The 22,177-nt window shown below is 41.6% G+C and overlaps 1 long non-coding RNA gene across 3 annotated transcripts in view; it reads left to right on the plus strand.

The window, feature by feature from the left end:
• Window positions 1–22,177, plus strand: part of LOC101708188 (uncharacterized) — a 392,264-nt gene that overhangs the window by 136,227 nt on the left and 233,860 nt on the right. The window lies entirely within an intron of this gene.

Genomic DNA, 22,177 nt, shown 5'->3' on the forward strand with positions numbered 1-22,177 from the left:
GAAACAAGTTGATGTCAGCACTCCAATTCAGTGAATGTGTGATTCAGACCTATGGTGAGCATCAGACCAAGGACTGGAATCAGCCATCCTCTGGGGAGGGATTGGTTTCTGATTGTTTCTCAAGGGGAGCTGGGGTTGGAGTATCTCTTGCTGTAGAGTAATTGTAGCATGTAAATGCATATAGTCAGTATGATGTGGGCTTCACAAGCAAGCCAAGTGGGTCACCTTTAATTTCAGTAGAAGAAACCACTGTCTCTTCTACAGCTGGAGGAAAAACTGACTGGGTTAGAACTTCTGAGAGATGGTCTATAGATTTCCAACATGGTGCTTGCTTGAGGAATCAGCATGAATACTTTTGAATGTTAATCATCTACATTAGTAACTTTCCTGTGGATGGGACAAATTACCTGACACTTGAAATTCGAAGGAGGATAGATTTATTTTGGCTCACCGTTTCAGTGGGTTTAGTCCATGGTTGGCTACTTAAAGGCAGAAATGACATGGTGCAAGGGCATGGCAAGAGAAAGCTGCTCACCTCATGGAAACAGAGAGAGGAAGGAGGAGAAAGCAACAAGAATACACCCTTCTAGGTCACATCACTAGTGGCCCAACTCAAAGACATTTTAGATCTAACCATAACATCATCTTTCCTTGATGCTGACCAGTTTCTTGATTTAAGGCATCTCTTTTTCCTTATACTGGAAATTAGCAAGAAAGAGCTATAGTGATGTTCTTAGTAAGTTATCAAACTCAAAATAAAGGGCATGCCATGTGATCCAGTGTATTTTCTATTTTCCATGTACAGTCAGTCCTCCATATTTTAGGGTTCCACATTTTTGCATTCAGCTAAACTGCCAATAAACATACTAAAGAAATTGCATTCATACTGAACATGTATAAACTTTTTTCTTGTTATTATTCCCAAAACAATACAATACAATAACTATTTATGAGCATTTACATTGTATTAGGTATTACACATAATCTAGAGAGGATTTAAGGTAGACAAACTATATGTAAACACCGTGCCATTTTATACAAGGCACTTGAGCATCCCATGATTTTGGTATCCCAAGGGGTCCTGGAACCAATCTCTGGCAGCTGCTAAGGGATGACTGTATTTGAAAGTGGAGCTGATTAGATTGCTGTCAAATTAAGGTCCTGGAATCCTTTGTTATTTAAATTGCAAATTTTCTGCTTGCATTTTTTTTTTTTCTTTTTTGGTACCGGGGATCGAACTCTGGTCTTTGCGCTTGCGCAGCAGGTGGCGAAACCACTGAGCTAAATCCCTGGCCCTGGTTTAATGTACTTTTTAAAAGGTGAGTTTTGCCTACACACCAAAGAAAGAGACGGCAGAAAATGCAGCAGATATGCCTCTCAACTCTCCTAGCATTATTCAATGATTTAGTGTGTGGAGAGGTCCATGAAATTTCCATTTCAACCAAGCTTTCCATTAATAAAGAGGCTGATTTACTTCCTCATTTAAGTTCTGGGAGACAGCAGCAGATCACTCTGCTATAGGCACCAGTAAGGACAACGTCCTATGACAACAGAATCTTTCATCAATTTTCAAGTGAGTGTTGTTTGAGAGATCTGACGACATTGAGGTGAAAACAGTGCCAGATGGTAATTGGGCTTAAACTACTGTCTTTTTTCTTTTTTTTTATTTAATTCTTTTATTGGTACATTGTAGGTATACAACACAATTACATTTCTCATTGGGAATTGTACCTTTATATAATGCATCTTGGTTCTTATTTTTTCCCCATTCCTAGCCCTCCCTTCACGCCTTCCACCCTTCCCTATTTAAAAAGACTTTATTTCCATTTTTTCCATTTCTCATCATTTTTTCCTTTCCCTTCTTTCCTTTCCCCTGTGCCTCCCACTACCCCTACCCCTTTGGACCTTTTATTCCTATTTTACATTATCAATTATTCATTCTAATCATTGGTACATTTTAGGTATACAATATAATGACATTCATCATTGGAAATTTGCACCTTTACATAGTCTCTCTTGGTTCTTGTTTTTCACCCTTGCCCAGCCCTCCCTTCAACCACTCCAGCCCTCCCTATTTACAAAAATTTTGTTCCTATTTTTCCATTTTCTCATATTAATCCCATTCCCTTCTATCCTTTCCCTTAGCCCTCCCACTTCCTTCCCCTTTGCCCCTTTTCTTCCTATTTCACATGACCTATTATACATTTAGTCCTTCTTTACACTTTCAGTTTCTCACATCAGAGAAAGTATTCGGTATTTATACATCTGTGTCCTATTTATTTCACTTAAGAGTATTGCCTCAATGTGCATCCACTTAGCTATAAATGTCTCTAATTTCTCATTTTTGATGGCTGAGTAGTACTCCATTTTATAAAAAAACCATATTTTCTTTATCCAGTCTCCAGTTGATGGGCATTTGGGCTGTTTCCAAGTTTTAGCTATTACAAACTGCACTGCTATGAACATGGGTACACATATATCACTGTGGTATGATTCTTTTAATTCTTTGGGGAAGATCCCCAGCAGTGGAATAGCAGGGTCAAATGGGATTTCCAGTCCTAGTTCTTTGAGGTAACTCCATACTGATTTCCACAGTGCTTGCACCAGTCCACACTCCCACCAGCAGTGGAGGAGTGGTCCTCTTTCCCCACAGCCCCTCCAGCATTTGTTATTGGTTGATTTCATGATAGCAGCCATTCTTTCTGGAGTGAAGTGGAATCTCAGCGTTGTTTTCATTTGCATCTCTCGAATGACCAGTGATGTTGAACATTTTTTCATGTATTTATTTGCTATTTCTACTTCTTTGTCTGAGAAATGTCTGTTCATTTCAGATGCCCATTTTTGGATTGGGTCTTTAAATTTGGGAGGTCTGATCTTTTTAAGTTCTTTATAGATTCGAGATAGTAGACCTTTGTCTGAGGAAGAGCAGGTGAAGATTTTTTCCCACATTGTGGGTTGTCTCTTCACACTGCTGGTGGTTTCTCTTGCTGTGCAGAAGGTTTTTAATAAGAAGAGATCCCATTTGTTGATTGTTTGTGCTAGTTCATGGGCAACTGAGGTTTTGTTCATAAAATCTTTTCCTACACCGATGTCTTCAAGGGTTCTACCTAACCTCTGTTCCAACTGGTTCAGAGTTTCTATTTTAGTATTTAGATCTTTAATCCATTTTGATTTTAGTTTAGTGCATGGTGAGAGATATTGGTCTAGTTTTAATCTTTGGCAAGTTGAAGCCCAATTTTTCCAGCACCATTTATTAAAGAGGCTATCTTTCCTCCAGTGAGGGTGTTTGGCTCCTTTGTCAAAGAGGAGATGGCTGAGTGTATCTGGCGTTGTTTCTGCATCTTCTAATCTGTTCCACTGGTCCTCAAGCCTGTTTATTTGCCAGTACCATGCTGTTTTTATCACAGTAGTTTGGAGTAGAGTTGCAGGTTGGGGATTGTGATACCTCCTGCCATGTCTCTGTTACCTAGAATTGCTTTTGCTATTCTGGGTCTCTTCTTGCTCCAAATGAATTTTTGGATTGTTTTCTCAAGGTCTATGAAGTATGCTGCTGGGATCTCAATTGGAATTGCATGATATCTATATAGCAGTTTTGGAAGTATGGCCATTTTCACTATATTAATCCTTCCTACCCAGGAGCAGGGGATGTCTGTCCATTTTCTGATATCATCTTCAATCTCTCTTTTCACAATGCCATAGTTTTCAGAGAAGAGGTCTTTGATTTTGTTCGTTAGGATGATTCCTAGGTATTTCAGTTTTTTGGATGCTATTGTGAAAGGAATTATTTGCCCTATTTCTCTCTCAGTGAGTCTGTCTTTGGTGTAGAGGAAAGCTATTGATTTTTGTGTGTTGACCTTGTAACCAGCTACTTGACTGAATTGGATTATTAAGTCTAGAAGACTTTTGGTGGGGTTCTTGGGGTCTTCTATATAGAGTATCATGTCATCTGCAAATAATGACAATTTGACTTCTTCATTTCCTATCTTTACTCCTTTTATTTCTTTCTCTTGTCTAATTGCCGTGGCTAATGTTTCCAGAACTATATTGAACAAGAGTGGTGATAGTGGACATCCTTGTCTTGTTCCTGATTTGAGTGTGAAGGATTTCAGTTTTTGACCATTTACTATGATATTGGCTGTTGGTTTTTCATAGATGGCTTCTATCAGTTTGAGGTAGAGACCATCTATTCCAATTTTTTGTAGGGTTTTGATGATAAATGCATGTTGGATTTTGTCAAATGCTTTTTCTGCATCTATGGAGATAATCATATGGTTTTTGTCCTTGGCTCTGTTGATATAGTGTATTAGATTGGTTGATTTTCATATGTTGTACCATCCCTGCATCCCTGGGATGAATCCCACTTGATCAGGGTGTATGATCTTCTTGATGATCTTCTGCATTCTGTTTGCCAGTATCTTATTAAGGATTTTTGCATCTCTGTTCATTAGTGAGATTGGCCTATAGTTCTCTTTTTCAGTTGGGTCTTTCTCTGCTTTGGCAATCAAGGTGATGCTTGCTTCCAGGAATGAATTTGGGAGTATTGCTTCCCTTTCAATTTCATTGAAGAGTTTAAACAGTAGTGGCAGCAGTTCCTCTCTAAATGTCTTGTAGAATTCAGCAGTGAAGCCATCAGGGCCCGGGCTTTTCTTAGGTGATAAGTTTTTGATTACGTTTTCAATTTCATTGGTTGATATTGGGTTGTTCAGAATTTTTAGGTCTTCTTCATTCAACTTTGGTAATTCATATGTATCTAGGAATCTGTCCATTTCTTCTGTGTTGTCCATCTTATTGGCGTATAGGTTCTGGAAGTAGGCATTGATGATCCTCTGGATTTCTGCTGGGTCTGTTGTCATTTCACCCTTTTCATTACTAATTGCATGGATTTGGGCCTTTTCTTTCCTTTTTCTGACAAGGTTGACTAAAGGTTTATCAATTTTGTTGATTCTTTCAAAGAACCAACTCTTGGCTTCACTGATTTTTTGTATCGTTCTCTTAGTCTCCATTGTATTGATTTCTCCTCTGATCTTTATAATTTCTTCCCTTGTATGAGCTTTGGGGTTGTCCTGCTCTTCTTTTTCTAGAAGCTTGAGGTTCAGCATTAGGTTGTTTAGTTGGGCTTGTTCTGTTTTCCTAATATGCGTATTCACTGCTATGAATTTCCCTTGTAAGACTGCTTTCATTGTGTCCCATAGATTCCGATATGTTGTATTGTCATTGTCATTTAATTGAAGGAACTGTCTGATTTCTTCTTTAATTTCCTCTGTGACCCATTGGTTATTCAGAAGTGTGTTGTTCAATTTCCACGTGTTTATGAAATTTTTTGAGTTTCTTTTGCTGTTGATCTCCAATTTCATGGCACTATGGTCTGGTAATATACAGGGGATAACTTCAATTCCTTTGCACTTACTTAAACATGTTGTATGTGTGAGTACGTGGTCTATTTTAGAGAATGACCCATGTGCAGCTGAGAAGAATGTGTATTCTGATTTTGTGGGGTGGAAGACTCTGTAAACATCTGTTAAGTTCATTTGTTCAAGAGTTTGATTGAGTTTTAGTATTTCATTACTTACCTTTAGTGTAGTTGATCTATCTATTTGTGACAGTGGGGTGTTGAGGTCCCGCACTACAATTGTATTAGTGCATATATGACTTTTCATACCCATTAGTATTTGTTTTATATAGTTGGGCGCACTAGTGTTTGGTGCATAGATATTTATGATTGTCATCTCTTCCTCTTGGATTCTTCCCATTACAAGGATGTAGTGTCTTTCTTCATCTCTCTTAATTAGTGTTGGTTTGAAATCTACTTGATCTGCCAAGAGGATAGCTACTCCTGCTTTTTTTCGGGTTGCTGTCGCATGGAGTATTGTTTTCCACCCTTTAACTTTCAGTCTATGAGTTTCCTTTTGAATGAAGTGTGTTTCTTGTATGCAGCATTTTGTTGGATTTTGCTTCTTGACCCATTCTGCCAGTCTATTTCTTTTGATTGGTGAATTGAGACCATTAACATTGATGGTTATAACTGAAACGTCTTGACTTGTCATTGTCATGACTTTTTCTTTTTGTTGTGTTCTCCCCCTTTACATTGAATTTCTTGTCATGCCAGATGGGTTCATTCTGCTTTGCTTCCTGGGGTTGTGATCCTCAATGTCTGTTCCTAGGATATTGTGTAAAATTCTTTGGAGTGCTGGTTTGGTATTCATGAAGTTTCTAAGGTGCTCTTTGTCATGAAAGTATCTTATTTCTCCATCCAGTTTGAAAGATAGTTTTGCAGGGTACATCAATCTGGTTTGGAGGCTGTTTTCTTTTAGGGCTTGGAATATGTCACTCCAAGCTCTTCTTGCCTTGATGGTTTGTGTTGAGAAGTCTGCTGTGATTCTGATGGGCTTTCCTTTGTATGTGATTTCTTTTCTCTGACTGCTTGGAGAACTTTGTTCTTGTGTTGAGTTTCTGGAATCTTAACAATTATATGCCTATGTGTAGTTTTTTTTTGATCAAGGCTATTTGGAGTCCTATATGCCTCACTTATCTGTATGTCAAGCTCTTTTCCCCTGCTTGGGAAATTTTCTGCCATTATTTCTGTGAAGAGATTTTTTATGTCATCTGCACTCTCTCCTGTTTCTTCATTGAGCCCAATCAGTCTTATGGTATTCTTTTTTGCATCATCTAGGAGCTACTGGATTGATTTCTCATGTTCCCTTATAATTTTGAAGCAATTTTTCTTTTCCTGGTCACTAATTGCAATCTTATCCTCTATATCTGAAATTCTGTCCTCACACTGGCTCATTCTGCTGTGTAGACTTTCAATGGAGTTTTTCATGTCCTGGAAATCTATTTGCATCTGTTTTATGGATTCCATTTGTTTCTTATGTTGGGATTCCATCATGTTCCTGAGCTCCTCTCTGGATTTATTAATCATGTCTTGCACTAAGGGCACAGTTTCTCCTGTTATCTGAGAAATTATTTGTGATTTCATTTTTTCCAGATCCCCTTTTGTTGCCAGTTCAGTGGGTCCAGGTGGTTGAGTATCAGAGGGTTCCATTTCATTTCCCTTTGGGGTTGCTGTAGGTGATCTGGAAGTCTGGTTTTGAGACTTATTTATGTGTTTTCTCATTTCAACTGGGCCAGGGGGCTGTTAGCGCCTGCACGGATTACCTCCTCTGAGCTGGGTGAGGTGGGACAGGGGCCGGTAGCAGCGGTAGGGATGGTGACCCAAAAGCCCTTTCCTGTGGGCTGGGAGCAGCTGGAGGGTTGATGGCCGGGAAACCCCTTCCTCTGGGCCAGGAGCAGTGGGATGGTGGCTCAGAAGCCCTCCCTCTGGGCCGGGAGCGGTGGGAGTGATGGTGGCCCAGAAGCCCCTTCCTCAGGGCTGGGAGCAGTGGGAGGGATGGGGACCGGGAAACCCCTTTCTCTGGACCAGAAGCAGTGGGACGATGGCTCAGAAGCCCCTACCTCTGGGCCGGGCACAGTAGGACTCAGTACCTTGGTCTGGTGGTCTGGTGTCCTCTGCGCCTTGGTAATGTGGAATCAGGTGGCTGCCTGTCTGCGGTCGGGTGATTCGGCGTCTTCCGAGTGACTCAGGACCTCGGTAGGGCGTGCACAGACCTGCCTGTCTGCAGGGGGCTGATTTGGCGTGTGTTCCGCGCGACTGGGGACCTCGGCAGGGTGTGGGCAGACCTGCCTGTCTGCAGCGGGGTGATTCGGTGTCTTCTGTGTGACTCAGGACCTCGGTAGGGCGTGCACAGACCAGCCTGTCTGCAGAGGGCTGATTCGGCGTGTTCTGCGGGACTGGGGACCTCGGTAGGGTGTGGGCAGACCTGCCTGTCTGGAGTGGGGTGATTCGGCGTCTTCCGCGTGACTCAGGACCTGGGTAGGTCCTGCACAGATTTGCCTGTCTGCAGCAGGCTCACTATTGTCTTGTAAATGTTTGAGTCATGACTAGTCTGGTGTAGTTTGCTCCATCATGTGAGGTCTCAGCTATTCAGAAGAAGAGAAACACACTCAGGGCACAGGGATGCTTTCCTGATGGTTAAATATGTGGTCTGGGTGCTTCGGAAGGGTTCAGCTTTTCCTGGGTATTTGTCCAGCCGATTCTCACTGCTGTTACCATGGTGTGTGTGTGTGTGTGTGTGTGTGTGTGTGTGTGTGTGTGTGTGTGTGTGTGTGTGTGTGTGTGTGTGTGAGAGAGAGAGAGAGAGAGAGAGAGAGAGAGAGAGAGAGAGAGAGAGAGAGAGACTGTGTGTGCATTCAAGGATTTGGGGTAGGTCAGAGCAGTGGGTCCCTCTTCCACCTTAAAATCTTCAACTGAAGTGGAGGAAAATCTGTTTTTTTCATTTGGCTCAGTTAAGAGGAAGAGGCAGATCCACAAAGTCTATATGAACTGCTGATGGAGAATAGAGGAGAATGAAATGGATAAAAGGTTGGGGGGCACAAAACCAGTTTTCTGAATGCAGATACGGTAGAGTCTGTTTGTGGCTCTGGATGCAGCCTGTCTCCCAGTATTCATGCTGCTGTGATTCTGGGACCGGTTGTTTCACATGCTTTGGCCAACGGAGCATTAACAAGTGTGATGCAGTTACACAGTGGGTCTCAGAATGGTCACAGTCAGCATCCGGCTGCATGGAAGGCCGCTAGTGTAGGGCAATCACATGGCAGGAGAGGAGGGAGTGAGGTGGGGGGAGAGACCCCAGTCTTCCAGCCACCACTTTGAGAGGATGGGTCTGGGGAGGGCTGGGCTGACTGCAGCCACTTGAGAGGGCCCAGGTTAGGAGCATGAGCCACCCATCTAGCTGAGCCCTAGCCAATCTATACAAAAAATGCTTTTGGCTTTAAGTTTCATGGTTTTGGGGTGGAGTTTAATGCAGATAACTAAAATGAAATATCTTTGGTCCCATCAGAGCTAACTGACAGTGCTCCCTGGCTCAGCTCCACAATGAACTGCGGTGGTACCGTACCCTGGTTCACGAATACTTTTGTGTGTTAGCAATTTAGTTTGTAAACAGAAGCATTTTGCAAAATTTTGTTCTTGTTTGTGAACTTTGCATCGGGTGATGAACATGAATGTGGCCATCATTTCCTGAATTGTGGAATGAATTAAGTTCTTGAACTAAGGGACCACTGTAGTGCCACTAATGAGTACTCTCTAGTCTACTGGGTATGGTCTCCCTCCCCCCTAAGTACTGGGGCTTTAGCCTAAGGCCTTCACACTAAGCTATATCTCCAGCTCCACCCTTTTTTTTTTTTCTTTTTTTGGTACCGGAGATCTAACTCGGGACCTTGTGCTTGTGAGACAGGTGCCGGAACCACTGAGCTAAATCCCCGGCCCTATATCTCCAGCCTTTAAAAAAAATTTTAAAATATCTTTAAAATTTTGCAATAGGGCCTTATTAAGTCTGTTGGCCAGGGTAGGCTTGAACTTGCAATCTCCTCCCTCAGTCTCTCAGAGTGCTGGGATTACAGGTGTGTGCTGCTATGCATGGCTCCAGAAGTGGCTATGGTTCTAGAGACAACTTCCTTGTTTTCTGTCCTCTCTGCTCCATGTCCATCTCCACAGTGTCTACCATGTTGGTAGCATCTCTTGTCTCTATTTCTAGCTGGTACAATAGTCTCCATCTGCTGCCTATCCACTGTCTTCTTTTTCTTCTAGTTTTTAGACTGAGGGAAACTCAGTGTCAATTGACTAGGCTACGGTGGGTGATAATTAATGACCTCTTTCTCCAGGAGAAGAGCTCTGAAACAGTCCTTCCGGGATAGTGTCTTTTTGTCATGAGTCTACATAGGATGGTGCTGCTAGTGAGGATTGAAGTAGGAACACCTAGCCAGGCTCAGGCCTCCTAGTCATGAGAAGGTAGTGAGGAGGTATCGTGTACTGAGGCCTGGTAGCATGGCTGAATGAGGTCAAGGATTCACTGGTTTGTATCCTGGGAAATTACTCTAAATGGCATTAGTTTGGAGTAGAGCAATCTGGGTTCCCCTGTCATGAAAGCTGGTAGGAGCAAGGTTGAGACTAGGCAGCTGGGAGCTGAGACTGGTGCCTGACAGCTGGTTTCTTTTGGAAGGCCAGGGTTTGTGACAGCTTTTACTGACCTCTTGTATCTAAACACACACAGGGACACACACACACAGCCACACACACATACCCCCCACATGCGTGTGCGTACACACACATACCCCTTGTATCTTCTATTCTTAATGTCAACAATGGCATATCTCTCTGCCTTTGAACCAGGAAATAAATCCCAGTCCAAAGAGAATTTGGACAGATGTCTTACAGAAAGGTTAAGCGCAAAGAGTTTTTGTTCTGTACGTAATTATTTGTGACAATCTAAACTCTTTGCCCATTTGCTACAGTTTGAATGTTTGTCCTTGAGGATTCATGTGATGAAAACTTACTCACCAAGGTCATAAGTTAAAGATATTTGGAGGTGGGGCCTTTGGGAAGTGTTGGGGTTTTGGTCTAGAATGCTGCCCCAAAAGATCATGTGATCAGAGGTGGGCTTTTGGAAGGCTGTTACATCATAGGGGTTCTGTGCTTATCAGTGGATTAACCTCATGGGTTCCGAGCAAAGTGTCCTGTTAGGAGTTGGGGCCTGGACCAAAAAAGTGGGTCACTGGGGGAGTGAGCTGGATGGGTGTGTCTTTCTCTGGCTCCTCCTTTTGCTCTCTGCTCCCTGGCTGTTGTTATGTGATGAGCAGCTTTACTCTGCCAGACACTTCCCCCTTGCCCTATCTGCCTTGGATCCAGCTGACTGTAGATTGAGTCCTCTAAAAATCATGAGTCAAAATAAACCTCTCTTCTTCAACTTGTGGGTGTTGGATATTGTGTTTAGCGATGGAGAAGTGACTAAGATGGGAGGTAATTAGTATTAATGAAGTTATGAGGATGTGGCTTCCCAGACTCTAAAATTGTGATCAAAAGAAGTTGTTCTTTGTAAGTTATTTGGTCTCAATAGCAACAGAAAATAGACTAAGACACCATCGCCATCTCTTCTGTTGTAAATGGTGCTGCTGATCCACTAGACAGCTCTCTAAATTCAGGATTCATGGACTCCACAACCTATTCTGTTCTTGATTCAGACCTGAGCAGAAGACCACAGGCCAGTGGAGAAATGACTGTTAGCGGTTCCACTTCCTTTGCTGCTGCTGGGGGGTCAAGCCAGAAAGGAGGTATGTTTGGTTGTGGAGACTGTTGTGATCCATCTTCCTTGGCTCCTACCACTGCCCGTGGCCAGCCCCTAGCCATGCCCTGTTGAACTGCTGTGTCTGAGATGATGAAGAGTCCTCTTAGTCTGAGATAATTTCTTCAGGAATTTCCTGGAAATTAGGGGAGGAGAAGAGTTGGTCATTTTTTTTTGTTCCTTGAGTTAATTCTTTGGAGAGTCCCAAGAATATACTTAGGGCCATGACTTTTTTGATATCCTATCTGGACATCAAGGTTCAAAATATCCAAAATCGACACAAAAGCCCAGGGGGGACTTTCTTTCTGTGATGTTTCTGTGGCCATTAATCATGATGTGTTAACTTGATTTAATTAAGAAAGCCTAACAGATTAGTAAAACACAATTTCTAGGAGTGTCTGTCGATGGCTAACATGTAGACCAGCAAACTGGGGGGAAGATCCACCCTGGATGTGGGTGGCACCAACCAACAGGAGCTTGGATGGAATAAAAAGGGAAAGAGGAAGAAGGTGTGTTCATTTTGAAGAGCATTAGTGTTCTTGAGCAGGTCTGTCCTTTGCTGCCATTGCCTTTGGATAATGGTCTCAGTCTCCCATTTCTTCAGCCTTCCAATGTTGACTGGCCCCAGTGACTCTCCACTGATCTTCCAGGCTTTTGACTTTGGGTTGGTGCTGTACCCTGATCCCTCTTCTTCTGCAGCTTCTATCTTCTTGGCTGATCATCTCCTGAATCCTCCACACAGAGGCTCTTGTAGTCTCTCCCACTTATGATGCTGTAAGCCTGCCTAATAAATCCCCTCACATAATTATACAAATCTTTCCTACTGATTCTGTTCCTCTAGAGAATCCTAATACAGTTCCATAGATGAAATACTTCCTTCATATTGCACACATCTTTTAAAATAAAAATGGACATTGTTGGTTATGAAAATCGAAGGCTCAATTCCCATGATATGAAAACAAAGAATGCAGGTCCCCAAATCACTGAATCAAGGGAAGAAAAAGTAGGAAACTGTGGGAAAAATAGGGAAAAAGGAACAAGGGAATAGAGCAAAGGGAGAGTACAGAACTAGAGTAAGGAAAGAGGAGGAATAGGATGGTAAACAATTTAGGAAGGAGAGGAGAAAGCCAGAGACCTGAAAGGCTGAGTGGTGGGTGGGGGGCCCTGCAGCTCTAAGTGATGCCTTGTGTGAACAGCCTCCTTTTGACAGAGCTTGCTGTTCACTTTACTGTGGGATTTAAGTTTCCTGCTTCCCTATCTCTGAAATGCTAATTAAATGAACAACCAGTATCTTTCTATAATTGCTCTTTATTCCTCATTCTTCTGAAGCCCAATCTTGGAGGAGGTGGCCCTAGTGGAGTGGGAAAGTGTTCACCTGGCCAAGGGAGCAGGGCTGGCAGCTGGAGTGGCTACCTAGTGGCGCTGTGCCATCTCCACTAGAGAGGGAATTGACCTGTGTTGAGCGTCTACCACCCAATAGGGACAGGTACATTTGGTTTAATGTATTTTATCATCACAAGAATGGTGTGAGCTTCCATGTAAGATTCAAGGGGTCATCTAGCCAGTAAGTGGCTGAGCAGTTCTAGTATTCATGTTAGTTTGACAAATACCCTAACTTTTCCTGACTCCTGTACTCTTTCCAAGACAGGAATGAGCATAAATTTTAAAGAATACTTATAGAGGTCATGCTAAATCCTTAAAAGTGTGAAAAGAGGAAACTCCCAATTATCCAGCCAGATGAATAAATTCCTACTAATACAATAATTTTTTGTTATGTTAGCTTTCCTTTGACATTAACATATTTAAAGCAACTTTTTTCTCCTTATATTATTCAAATTTATGTATATTTGAAAACACAGCAACTAGAGCCATAAATTATTTTAGAACAATGAAGAAAACTATGAAACAAACCTAATTATGAAGCCAAAAGTCCTAATTATCTGAATTTGACTTTCAAAACTATGTATGTGCATGTGTGAATGTATGTATAACACAGTTGACCCAAAGCAACACAACTTTAACTTTTTTGATGTTTCATAAATTTATATTTTGAGTAAAATATTCTGAAACCATATCTTCATTGGGGAATGTGCCTCCATGTGGAAAAAGCAGTTGAAATTCCATTAGAAGTTTTGGATGTAGCCAGGCATGGGAGCACACATCTGTAATCTCAGCACTTGGAAGACTGAGGCAGGAGGATTGCAAGTTGGCCAGCATGGGATCTAGGGCATTGAAGACCACTCTGGGCTACATGGTGAGGCCTGTCTTAAAAAACAAAATGAAAAAAACCCAGAACAATACATGCACACATATGCATGCACACACATACACATGCATGCATGCTCAAGCACATACACACATAAGAAGTTTTGGTTGATAGAATTTGTCAGGCAATGATCATCTGGCAGAAGATGACTTGGAAAATTAGGGTTGAACAGAAAGCCATGAAAATGTGCAAATCACTTGACACAGGAATATAATTTCTGGGATTTTAATGTGAGATAAACAAATCAAAGCAAATGAAGTTACGTAGCAAAGATGCTTGAGTTTTTTCTTTTTTCTGTTTTATTAGTACATGTTGGCAGCACATAATGATTACATGAATGGTGGAGAATTTGTACATGTACATAACACATTTTAATTCTTTTTGTTCCCTCCCCCACCCATTCCGTGCTCCCTTCAATTCTTGTTCCCTTTCCCAGTGGCAAAATCTCTATTTGCATTCTCCTTTTTAAAAAAAATCCCTTTTCTCTTCCTTCTTTCCCCCTCCCTCTATCCCATGTTCCCCTTACATTATCTCTCATAGTGATTATTTGGCTACCACCTTTATATAAAGTAGTAAAAGATGATTGAGCAAATAATCTTCCTTATGATGTAATACAAGTTGAGCATCCCTAATCTGAAAGTGCAAAGTTTGAATCTTTTTCACCAACACAATGCTGCAGTGACACTTTCTGTCAATGTACACAATCTGTTTCATGTACAAAATTATTAAAAATATTACATAAAATTTTATTTAGGCCATGTGTGTAACATAAGTGAATTTTTTTGTTTGGAGTTGGATTCATCCCCAAGGTATCTTCTTATGTACAGGCCAATATTCCAAAATCTGAAAAAATTAGAAATATCACTTCTGGTTAGAGGCATTTTGAATAAAGGATACTCAACTTGTATTATGCAGCCATTAAATATACTTGATGGAGGTAAAGCTGCAACAAACCAAAGATTAACTGAATGCTAATAATCATAATAGCTTTGATTTATTTAGTGCTTCCTATGTTCCACATGCCCTACACGTGATTATTTTACTTAATTCTCCCCTAAACCTCTGTTAGTCTTATTAGTATTTCTTTTATCCTAAAATTAAAATAATGAAACTCAGAGATGTTTCTTGTCCAAAGTTAAAAAGCTGGTCAGTGGAAGAAGGAAGGCTATACCCAGTATTGTGTGACACTAACCCCCATGATTTCACAGCTGCTTTCTCACATTGCTTGAGATTGCTCATCTGCTACCATCCTGCAAATAGACGTGGACTCTGGGGTGCATGACTAGATACACCAGCCTTTAGGATGGAGGCATTTGTCTCCCCACTCTCCGCAGCTGCCAGAAATGTTAGGTGCCTAGACTCAGAGCTGGATTCCTCTCTGAGTATTGCCCTGGACTGAAAGGAGTGCTCTCACCTGAGTGACACCCTGTTCTACAGGCAGTCTGAATTTGGTAACTGGTTGATGCTCAGTAGAAAGGCATTACTTGGGTTCATCTTGGGCAAAGCGGAAGGGCCATCCTCACTTCTGAGCTGCCCCCAAGCTGGGCTGAGGCCTCTGTGGCTACTTTTTGAGGCTCAGCTTCTCCTTCTGGCTAGCTCTGCTCATTTCTCTCCTGATGATGAATAAATGCTCCCTTGAGTAGAAGGCCAGTGTGAAGATTGGACTGAATCTGCTTTTGCAGGGAACCAGGCCTAAGAAATATATTCTGTAAGAACTTTAAAATGAGCAACCCAAGTAGAGGACAAAGGCTTGGAAAAAGCACACAAAAATGAAAGCTAATTGTGTCAGGATGACATGGTTATAGGTGGCTTACTGTTTTTTAAAATTCACCTTTTAAAAAATGTTACATTTTTTTTTACAATTTCAAGTGAAGAGAGGGAAAGGGAGGAAAGAAAGCATCGCATAAATATTCAGCAGGGGAGGCCACCTGAGAACTTCTGTGTCATCTCTTGCTTGCTTTCCCCCCTAGTCTCTTGCTTTTGGAGTCCATGCTCCTGTGCCTCCTTGCACTTTGAATAGGAAAATTGCTCAGAAACCTGAAGCCCCTGATGTAGAGGAAATATATGGTTGAAATGCTGATTTCCTTAGGTAGGAAATTTCTTGGTGAGTTGCCTTTCAAGGCGATGGAAGCTGGAGGGACAAACCCAGTGATAAATGGGCCTCTGTTGGAATAGATAACCATGTCATCTTTCCGAGATTTATCTCACAGCTTGTCCCAGAGTTGCCTCTCCTCCTGAAAGGAACACGCTGGGCAATGGTCATAAAGCAAAGCTTTTTATCTCTTGGCATCCAGTCCACTCCTAGAGACACATAAACATTCCCAACAGTGTCCACAGGGGTTTGCACAGCCTGGCTGTGTATGGAGTTGCCTCGGGGAAACAGAGATCCAAGGTTGCAGTTTAGATGTTTTTAACAGAATATTACCTTCCCTAGTAGAGAGGCAACCTATTGGTGAATCTGCTGTTTCTTCTTCCTTGATTAAATAAAAAAAACTCAGCAGAACAAATCAATCTGTGTTTCCCCTCCATTTAAATCACATTGCTTTCATTTCTGTCTTCTTTCCTCTCACCTGGATGCCAATGGCAGCATCCTGATCCTTCTCCTGGCCTGGCCTTGCTCCTACCTGTATCTGGGTCCCCATACCACTGCCAGGGGATCTTCCTAAAATGCAGATGTGATGTAGATGTCCCCTGCCTTATGTGGCCTCATGGCTTTCTATTTATTCAGTGCCTGATCAATGCACACAGACATTTCTGTGACTCCTGTTTACATTTCCTGTCCTACCCACCGTGTGTCACTTCTTTTTCTATGCTCCAAATATTTCATCCTCATCTACCTTCATTTCCTGAACAGAGCAGCCTGTGGTATGCTTTCTGCGCTCTGCAGAGACAATTCATTTAGTCTGGAATGTCCTTCTAGAATAATACATTTTTATTTTAATTTTTAAAATTATTACATGTTTGCAGTCCATAATGGTTACATTCATCATGGGGAGCTGGTGCATGTACACACACAGCACATCTTAGTTCTTTTTTCTCCTTCTCTTTCCCTCCCCCATATTTCTTTTTCAACATCATTGCTTCCAGGGAACTTTGCTTTGTCACTTAACTCTAGTAATCCTACATTCTCTACATACTTGTTAGGTTCTTAGCGATAGAGGAAAATATCCACTCTTGTTACTTTAAGCAGGAAGGAACTAACTAGAAATTAGACAGCGTACCGATCATTTTTCAGCAGCAGCTCCCCAAATCCCAGCATGGTCTAGTCCTAGTAAGAAAGCTGCTTCTGCTGCTAGTCCCAGAATATCACATCACCTATCCCCACACCTAGCACCCTTCCCTGGGTCCTCCCAGAACTCACTTGCAAGTGCAGGTCCTGTGTAGAATCAGAGTCACAGCCCTACATGCTAAAAGCAAGGAAGATGGAAACATTTTCTTTTTGATTCTATGTTGAGAAGACAGAATTAAGATTGTGGATGCTGATCAATATAACCGGGGCTTAAAGGCTGCCTTTGCTAAATAGCACTGACTCTTTACTTGGGCCTGCGGGGGCCCAATGGGTAATAACAGCAAGATAAAGCATCTAGGCTTCGTTTTGTATCTGTTTCCTTTATTACCTTAAAACTTTGAATCAGATTCCCGTTCAGCTCTGCACATGTGAACATTGATCACTTATGAAGTGTCTGTCTGAAAACTGGTAACATAAGGCTCTCTAGCCCTAAATTTAACTGGCCTGTTTCATCCTCCTTAAAGACCAAGGACACCAAGATAAGAGTAACTCAGGTATTTTCAAGATTTACAGGGATATTCAACTGCCAGATTTTGCAATTTCCCATTCCAGACCTCCTGGGGCAATACCTAGAAGTCTTCAGTCATTGCCCTAAACCAGAGGTTACCTTGGATTCCAGGAAGAGTTGAGCTTCACAAACAGATCACCCCATGATGAGCTCCTTACCCATGCAGGAGCAATTACCCCCTGACAGAAACCGAGGCTGCCCCAAAACAGGAATGATCATCTCCTGGGGAACTGATCACCTCTTTAAGTAGTAAGGACTTCTCTAGAACTGCTCTGCAGAAATGGAACTGAGATAATGACCAACCAGACCAACCCCATATTCCCTTGATTTAAATCTAAAATCTATTGCAGTAACTCTGAAGAAAAGATACTTGATGTCACTCATTTTCCCAACATGGCCATATTGATTAAATTTCTTTTCTGCTTCACTGTCATCTGTCTGTTTGCTTTTTGGGGTGAAGAGCTAGATCTAATTTATAGGGATCCCTGGAGTCAGGCCCCTGGCCTAGGAAGCTGGTAACATCAGCATGTTGTGAAGGTGTTTAAAAGATACATGGCAACAGGAAGGACTGAGTGTCTCTTTTGCAAACAGTTCTTGTGTTTACTAATCTTTTTTTTTGGTACCGGAGATCGAACTCAGGACCTTGCGCTTGCGAGGCAGGTGGCAGAATCTCTGAGCTAAATCCCCGGCCATGTTTGCTAATCTTATACAGATGTGTGATGGGACTACCTTCTGATAAACTCATTATAAACTGAAAATATTATAAGTAGAAAAATATATAGAATACACTTAACGTACTGCATATCCTAGCTCCAGAATTGTGTTGGTTAGGGTTTATTAGAGGAACAAAATTGATATAAAATATATGTATAAATACACAAAGGCCTTATTTATTTATTTTTGGTACCAGGGATCAAACTTGGGATCTTGCATTTGTGAGGTAGGCAGCAGAACCACTGAGCTAAATCCCTGGCCCCGCAAAGGCTTTATTAAGTAAAGTTACAGGATCAGAAGGGAAAAGTCTCAATGGCCATGCATAATCAGAGGTGGAAGAACCCAAAATGATGATCTGTATACTTGAGAGCTGGAGGATGCAGTAGCAGCTGAAGGTTGGAAGCCTGGAAGCTCACTGCAGAGACACCAGTGTGAGTCTGCTGGAATGCTACACTGGAAGCCTGAAGGAACTGGAGATCAATATTCAAAGGCAACGTTGAAGGCTGGAGCTCCTCCAAAGAGAAGGGAAGACTTCTTTCTTCTTTCTCTTTGTACTCCATGCATGCTATAAGATTATTGATGCCACCTATATGCAGGGCAGGTCTCCCCTCTTCAGTTTGCAGCCTACATGTCAGTCATCTCTGGACACAACCAGAGCTTTACTAATCTGCTGGGAAGTTCTTACCCAAGTCAAGTTGACATACCACAATTAATGATCACAACAACATAGCACACTATAGAGCAATGATGGCGAACCTTTTAGAGCTTTCAATGATACAAACAGCCTACTGTATGCAGCACACATGCCATAGGTTCACCGCCACTGGTATAGAGCATTGTCAACAAGACTGACAAGGTTGCATGGCTGACCCGGTGCTGTGGCACACTGTTACTGTCCAGTATCACTATATTGTGTTATATAATTGTAGCCCAGGAAAGATCAAACTTTAAAACAAAAAGTATGGCTTCTACCACATATTTATTACTTATGAACCTATGAAAGCCAAGAAATCATAAGTCAGGCCATCACAAATTAGAAATCATTTGCACATGTCCATCTTGGAGACTATGGACTCAATTTAAACAGGTGTTTTACTTACTTATTTTTGGTATCCACAGCCCTCTGGCACAGAACCTGAAATACCATTAATTCTTTGTTGATTGTCAAAAGAATAGTTATGACAATTTTTTACCTAAAACTTTTTGCATAGTTAATTGTATATTTACCCAGCTATGAAGATGACATCGCAGTCTATATCCTCAGAGAAGTACTAAGCCAAATCTTAAATAATTTAAACTGCAGGAAATTGAGCTTTTTGTTTTTTGGGTTTTTTTGAAACAATGTCTTGTATATAGTTCAGGCTGGCCTTGAATTCACTATGTAGCCCAGGTTGGCCTCAAACTTGTGGTGATCCTCCTACCTCAGGCTCCCCAGTGCTGGAACTACAGGTGTGTGCTACTATGACAAGCAGAAAATTGGACTTTAAACACTACTTCAAATTGTCCCCTGGGAGCAAGAATGAAGATTCATACTCATGTTTGTGTCACCTTCATAGGTTACAAAAATGGGGGAGGTTTTGGCAAATGATAGGGTGTGGTGAAACCATCATCTTGCTCTTTGTCTGCCTTCTCAGCCCTCTTCTCTCTCATGTACAACATCATTGATTGTCAGCGAAGGATTGCCATACTGTATCCATTTAATTCATATGGCTATTTTGTCTGGTTTTATTGTCTCCATATGATGGTGTAGGCCACAGTTTGGCAAACTGCAGCCTCACATCCCAAACCAGCTGCAGCCTGTACTTGTAAATAAAGTTTTATTTGCAGTACCGCTAAGCCCATTCATTTAGGTATTGCCTATGTCTTCTTTTGGGCTGGGATGGCAGAGTTTGCATTTGTTATGACTTGAAAATCTTAAAATATTTATTATCTGGCCCTTTATAGAGAAGTTTATTATGCTCTGGCCTAAGCCCCTGGAAAACATGTACTAGGTGAAACTGTCCATGAATCGAGGTCTTCTGATTACAGGTTCCATTCCCAACAATGAGTGGAACTATTTGGAAGTAGATTTCCCTAACTTCAGGGTCTCAGTTGATTCATACTGTTAACCAAGCAGATCAGATGCAGAGTTTATAGTGCTTTGATAGGGATATGGATCTTCAGCCTTTTTGCCTGTGAGGTGTACATCAGAGGGTATTAAATGGAGTGGTTTTGGGTGATTTGTGCATTCAACATACATGAATTGCTCATAGGCAGTATAGGTAAGTCTGTAGATGTAGATATTCAGTCTTGATGTTTCCACTTGGAAACTTCTAAGTTATAAAATCGTCCCAGTTATTTATTGCTGTGAAACAATTATTCCAAACTAGCAACTTAAAACAATTGGCCATCTTGTGTTTGTTTTTGACTTAGGGATTTGGGTAGAGCTCTCCTGGGGGAATTTTTTTGTTCCTATGTGGTGTTCACAGAGGCCACTTGGTGGTCACTGTTTGATGGATGGACAGATGTGGATGGCAGAAGATGGCTTCATGCACATACTGGTGCCACTGTGGGATGGCTGGAGGGCTGGGCTTAGGTGGGGCTGTCAGCCAGAGGGTGTACATATAGTCTCTCCTGTCAGGCAGTCTTGGTGTAGTCCAGACTTCTTACATAGCTGCTCAAGGCACTCAAAGTATTTAAAGAGAACAGAAAGTGTAAGCTGCCAGTTTCTTAAAGCCTGGAATTACCTTTTCTATATTTTATTGATCTACATAGTCATAATTCCACTTAGATCCAAGGAGAGGGGACAGATAGATTACCTGTCAGTGGGAGGCTTGTCAAAGAATTTGTGGCCATCTTTAATTTGCACAGAGACAGTGTAGAAAAAGTGTGAAACACACATAAATACAAATACGGAGAGTGCTGTCGACTCTTGGAGGACACAGGAACCAGCTCTACTCAGAATAACTGTCAATGGGAGAGAGAGGTGAGAGTTTTTCAGACACTTAAGAAGGTGAAGGTGTAAGTCTTGCTTCCAAGAAGGGTTATTTTATGTTTGGAAAATAAGAAATTAGGTGTGTCAGAGGGAAAGGAGCGTGGGAGAAGAGAAGGGAGATGATGACAGCTCTGGGGGTTGATACAGTGGAGAGACAGAAAAGGGGATGGTGATGTAAATAGAATTGCCCATATACTGTGCATTTTCAATCTCAGATTTTCAACACGAATCCCATATGGAGGAGGTTATACCCTATCATGAAGGCAGTGGGGAGATAACTGTTTTTTTTTTTTTAATGTATTATCCTTTTTAAAGGATAGCAGGGAAAAATTCATATTTATTTTCTAAGGAACAACTCTAGTGGTAGTGCAGAGGGCATGGAAGAGATATTAATTTCGGGGTCACCACTTCAAACTCTTTTTTGAAATAAATTTTATTTTATTTTATCCTATTTCCCCCCTCAAGCCTCAGGAAGCAAAACAGGTTTGGTAGGGCAGGCAGATAAAAGAGAAGAGGTTGGTCATAGGAAGATTTGACTTGGTGACCAAGTGGCCAAAATGGATATGAAGCCTAAGGATGAGAGAAAGGTTGAAAATGAGTTTGGAATTTGTAGTGTAGAGAATTCATGGATTATTTAGAGTTTCCATTTCATCATAACTTCCTTCATCTACAGTTTGGCTCTTGCCTCCTGTGCTTCCTCATGGGCACTGATCTACCGTGAGACTTCTCAGAATCTGTTGTTATTCTCATTTTCTTTTTTTTATTCTCATTTTCTTTTATGAGTAGCTTGATTTCTCTCTATCTAACAAATTCCAGAGAAGATGAATCTGATTAGCTTAGCATGTCCCAGTTTGAGCAGGATGGTTGGTACTAGGTTATCTCTTAGGTTATCGCCTAAGTGCTGGATTCTTGGAATTTGTTGGCTGTGATTCAGGAGCCTAACACTATAATAAACCACAACTGACGATTTGGGGAAAGGGTTAATGGCTTCATTTGTAGAAGTTCTGAGTGGAGCCTTTCCCTTCAGAAGAGACTAAGAACTTATCTTCTGCATATGGTTACACAGTAAAATTGAGTCACATTCAACTTGTCCACTCTCCTCACCCCTTAGTTCCCCACATTTTGTGTAATTTCCATGCAGCATGGCCTGGAGCGTGTAGTGGAGGAACAAGGGAGAGTGAGAATGGAATTGTGGGGAGAAATCCATTGAAATAATTGGCCCTGTATTTCAAGGACATGAACAGAGGAA

This window comes from Heterocephalus glaber, unplaced genomic scaffold (assembly GCF_053883595.1).
Source record: "Heterocephalus glaber isolate CG9 unplaced genomic scaffold, H.glaber_assembly_v1.0 deba00001755, whole genome shotgun sequence".
Taxonomy (NCBI): domain Eukaryota; kingdom Metazoa; phylum Chordata; class Mammalia; order Rodentia; family Bathyergidae; genus Heterocephalus; species Heterocephalus glaber.